Source organism: Musca domestica, unplaced genomic scaffold (assembly GCF_030504385.1).
Source record: "Musca domestica strain aabys unplaced genomic scaffold, Musca_domestica.polishedcontigs.V.1.1 56, whole genome shotgun sequence".
Taxonomy (NCBI): domain Eukaryota; kingdom Metazoa; phylum Arthropoda; class Insecta; order Diptera; family Muscidae; genus Musca; species Musca domestica.
The window spans coordinates 3,868,160-3,873,914 of record NW_026712356.1 but is presented as its reverse complement, the minus strand read 5'-3'; positions in this window follow the sequence as shown (position 1 = coordinate 3,873,914).

Sequence of the window (5,755 nt, the reverse complement as noted above, 5' to 3'; positions counted from 1 at the left end):
ATACGTAGTATTATTTGCTTAAAGTATGATGTTTATTGTCACTTAAAAGTTTTTAAAAATATTTGAAAGCATTTGAGTTAACATTACAGGGCGTCTAGAAGAAGAGGCTAGAGAAGTTTCTTCGCAATAAAAAATACAATATAAAAATGTCAGTTTTATTTTTTCTAAGTCTTTCTAAAATTCTTCGATACATTTCTACGACAAATATACAGATATACAGGTTGAAATAAAAAAAACTGCAACAAAGTCAAACGCCATAATTTTTGCATCAAATTTAAGAATAAGTTTAGACTGGTTCGAATTGGTCACCTTTGGCACGAATTCTGGCCTTCAAACGGTCAATGAAACCATCAAACGCTGCCCCAAATGTTGCCCCTGCTCGGTATTTTGGCCCATTCCCGGCGAAGCGCTAGCTTGAGGTGATCGACACTTTGGTCATTTTTAGTGCCAACCTTGTTTTCTAAAATACTCCAGACACAATAGTCCAACGGATTGGTATCCGGATATTTTGGTGGCCATTATGTGCTGGAAACCTCGTTTTGTAACAGTTCTCACGGTTACGAACAATGGTACGATACAAAAAAGATTTATTAACATTTAAATTAATCGACCGTGGCATCAGAATAAATGCCGAATATTTTCGCGAAAATGTTCTGGAGGGTGTATTAAAGCCTTGGACATTCCAACAGGACTCAGCACAATCGAACTCAACAGGCGTCACCAAAGAATGGTTAACAAAATGAGGTTCATCGCTTCATTTCCAGCGCACAATGGAAACCAAAATATCCGGATACCAATCCGTTGGACTATTGTGTCTGGAGTATTTTGGAAAGCAATGTTGATACTCAAAAATAACAAGGTGTCGATCACCTCAAGCAAGCACTTCGCCAGGAATAGGCCAAAATACCGCCGAGCAACATTCGGGCAGCGTGTGACGGTTTCATTGGCTGTTTGAAGGCCATAATTCGTACCAAAGGTGACCAATTCGAACAAATCTAAACTTCTTCTAAAATTTGATGCTATTTCCGACATTTTTTGCTTTCATTCAATAAAATTAAAAAAAAAAATGTAATAATTGTGGCGTTTGATTTTGTTACAGTTTTTTTATCTCACCCTGTACATTCGATTAGTTTCAAAAACTTAAAAAATTCATTAAGCCAGGGCAAGCCAAAAATAAATGATGAAATAGGGAATTCGTTCAATGGGGCGTATAAGTATTGAAGAGTAAAACCAATATTATTTTGAATTACGTATACGCAACATGGTATAGAAAAGTCAAATGTAGTTTAATTTATTCTTTCTATACGTTGTCTGTATTGTCTGAGATAGATATGACATAGAGATATTAAATATATTTGGAGGCAATATTGGATATACCAAAAAGTGATTTTGAATGTAATGGCAGCCACGAAGCCGCACGACTCTGGATTTCTTACGACTCTCTCGCTTTATATCTGGCCATTACTTGGAAATTGTGAGGTGAAACAGAAGAAATCTGGAATGGAGATATCACTATCTGATCATCTTCGTAAAGAATATGCAAAGAACAAAAATCCAATTCTGTCACATTCAAGCTTGTTATGTATAAAGAAAATTGCTATTAGAGGCCTAAAAACCAGATATTTTTCTAATTTCCAACCCAAAAAAAAAAAACACACCCACATAACATAATTCCTTTGGTAAAAAAAAAACTATTACAACATACCAACACAACACCATTGTCATTGTCCCACTTTTTCTCGCATATCCGAGTATAACTACTTCATTTCTAGTCACATAGAAACATGATAGAAAAAAACAAAAACAATTCCGTTTCACGGATATCACATCCAGTGTTTTTCAAACGGTCTCACAGATTTACGTATGTGTGTGTGTGTTTTCCTTTCCCTGCAATGCAACCAATTGAAACAGAGATAAAAACAAGCATATGAATGAGTCAGTGAATAAATGGTTGAATGGATGTATGCGAATCGGACAAACAAACAAATCTGGTCGTTGGGTGGAAAAAAAAGTTCAAAAGTCAAAGTTGTTAAACACCAATTGGAGTACAATTCAATTGGCAAAGGAACAGCATCGGTAATATCAGTAAACCCATTATTGTGTGTGAGTGAGCGTGTGGCGTTTTTCTTCATTTGGCCGTTTTCAAACGAGGTCGGTGTCAAAAGGGAGAAATACAGATACACGGTTGGTGTTCAGGAGAATGTAAAGGCAGTGATTGTGAAAATTCGAGCTAAATATAGTACTTAAAAGGTACTAAATTCTAAGGCATTATTAATATTATGGTAGAATTAAGTAATGGTGGAATTCCTTAACTTGCAATAAGAGCCAATGCTGGTTGGTAATTCAAACCTAAATCGGGGATGAAAATAGCATCGTTTCTGAACATCGGGACTTAAATTGCATTATTAGAGCAATAACAACTGTAATATCCAATGTGTTGGCTATTGGACTATTGGAGTGTAGGCATACTAAAATATACTACGTGCTATACGCTTGTATTAGGTTATTGATAAATCTATAGGGTGAGATAAAAAAAAACTGCAGCAAAGTCAAATGACAGAGTTTTGACATTAAAAAAAAAAAAAAATATTGAATGAAAGCAAAAAATTTCGGATATAGTATCAAATTATAGAATAAGTTTAGATTTGTTCGAATTGGTCACCTTTGGCACGAATTATGGCCTTCAAACGGCCAATGAAACCGTCACAGGCTGCCCGAAATTTTGGGCCCATTCCCGGCGAAGCGCTGGCTTAAGGTGATCCACACTTTGGTATTTGTTAGTGCCAACCTTGCTTTCTAAATTACTCCAGACACAATAGTCCAACGGATTGGTATCCGGCGAGGAACCTCATGTTGTAACTATTCTTGGGTGGCGCGTGCTGAGTGCGATGGTGCTGAGTCCTGTTGAAAGGCTTTAATACACTCTCCAGAATATTTTCGTGATAATATTCGGCATTTATTCTGATGCCGCGGTCGAATAATACGAGACGCAAGCGACCATCGGCTGTTATGGCGGCCCACATCATTACCATGGCCGGCGCTTGAATTCTGGTGGCCACATTTTCAGCAGATCTCTTTGACAAGTAAACACAATCATTTTGTTTGTTTAAAAACTGCTGAATAACGAATGTTTTCTCATCGGAGAAAACCAAATTCAGCAGTTCACCACTTTCGGCCAAGCGAAGCAACTCTTTAGCTCTTTTGAGTCAATTTTCTTTCTGTTGCGGTGTAAGTCCTTGCATTTTTTGGAATTTCAATGGCTTTAACCCGAGCTCATTTTTCAATATTTGCCAAATGGAATATTGCGATATGTTCAGGTCACGAGCCATTTTTCGGCCACAGTGACGTTGTCTGAACTTGGTTGCAGTTTTTTCATCTCACCCTGTATATACAATTCTCTTCTAGGGAATAAAGTACTCAGACAATACCGCATATCGGGAGGAACCGTTACATGGGAAATATACGATATTGTAGACCGATTCGAACTTATGTAGACTTAAAGACAAAAGACGGATCTGTGCAAAGTTTTAGCTTCATATCTTAATTCATTATGACTCCGGTGTGATTACAACAGACGGACGGACGGAGGGGCAGGGCAGAATCGTCTTAGAATTTTAAGCTGATCAAAAAAAATATATATATAGTAATAATAATAATAATAATAATAATAATAATAATAATAATAATAATAATAATAATAATAATAATAATAATAATAATAATAATAATAATAATAATAATAATAATAATTATAATAATAATAATAATAATAATAATAATAATAATAATAATAATAATAATAATAATAATAATAATAATAATAATAATAATAATAATAATAATAATAATAATAATAATAATAATAATAATAATAATAATAATAATAATATATTCTTTGTTGCGTCTAAAATTGTTATTTCGATGAGTTACAAACAGAATGACGAAATTAATATACACTCCATACTATGTATGGTGGAGGAAAAACTGAAGGACTCTTATTGAGCATTCAAAGAATTTTTATTAAATGTCTATCGAAATTTTAGAATATCTATAGAGAATAACGGCAATAAGAGCAAAAATATTTGATTTTTTAATAACAATTCTAAAGAATTAGAAGTATAATTGCTACAAAATGACTTTATCATACTACAAATTGCTACAAATGTCTTATACCATTGCGACAAGAAAAGAAGACTATACTTGCACATCATACCCACCTCGCTACATGGTGTTCAACAATTAAGACCATTATGGAAGTAACAAACCTCAGCTACTAACCATTTACCAGTTAATGGAAGTGGAAGTAAAAACACTCTGTTGTGTCTGCTAGTGTGTGTGTGCACTTAAAGCCCTCTCTCAGATGCTGACTCTTCAGCCAATTCGTAATAATAGGCAAAAGGCAAAGCAACAATTGTGGCAATATTTTACGAAGGATTCCAGGCTATTTGGCATCGAAAGAAGAGTCATTTGCCTGATAACTGAGTGGCAGCGCCCAACCACAAAAAAACCGGAACAAAATGCTGACAAACCTCTATAGAAAATTGCACAAATTGGCCGTTTTTAATGTTGGGATTTAGGCCAAATAAAATCGAGATTTTTACAGGTTGTTATTCTTCATTCATATGCGAAAATACTGCTGCTGTTGGTGGTTGGTGTGGTGATGCTGCTCCTGTTGTCAAGTGACTACTATGAAAAGTGGAGAAAACAAGCCATCATCATCATCGCCATTAGAATAAAATTGAAATGTAAGCGATTAAAGGATTATGTTAACAGGAATGTGTTTGCCATTTAATCCCGCCCCGTTAAATGAGAACAAAGCGTGATTGAAATGTAAGCAGAATTAGGGGATATGGTAGTGTATGACAGAGTAATATTGCAGTTGATATTTTCAGTGAAAGTAAGATTGCATCTCATTTTTTTAGAAAAATTAAGTACTTGGTGTTATTGATTAAGGAACTAGGTTGTAATAAACAGGATATGGTGGCACTGTGAATTGTAAAACAAAAATAAAAAAGTAAGCAAAGGTGGGGCCGATCATGTGATGCCCTACAACACTACAATCAAAGACATAGAAGTATTAAGACAGGACAAGACAGAGTCAAAATATGGCAATCCTGTGAACATGCCTCTTTTAACTCTTTTCTCATGTGTCGATTGATTTTCAATTTTGACCTGTAGAGCGATCGCAAAATTAGGAAAATTTTAATTTTTTGATCAATTTGAATCCCTAAATGTGCAAACACAATAGGCTTTAATTCTGACCCTAACTTTACTCAATTCAATATTTCGTGAGGATCTGACAATAATTGCGACCTGAATATAATACCCTCTACACATAGTGTTGCGGGGTGTAGAAAAACTTTAGAAAATGTGCAATTCAAAATTATAAGTCAAATTGAACAAGTAAACAAATAAAAAATTTGGAAGTTCGGTCGAAACGAACTTTGAATACCATATCAAAAACAATAAAATCCGTTAAAATTCGGTTAAAATCATAAATATACGATATGTAGCTGTTATCTTAAGGTCTATACGACGACGTGGCCCTGCATAGGTAACTTTTGTCATAAGCCGTTACAATATTCTAATGCGAAACTTAAAAAAATCGGTAAATAATGTACGTAAAATCATCAAAATACCGAATATAGGGAGGTACCACTGGGGGCTATACCAAAACGTGGACTTGCTCAGACAATTTTCTGTCATAGGCTGTAGTAACCATTACGAACTTCAAATACCAAATTTGAAACAATTC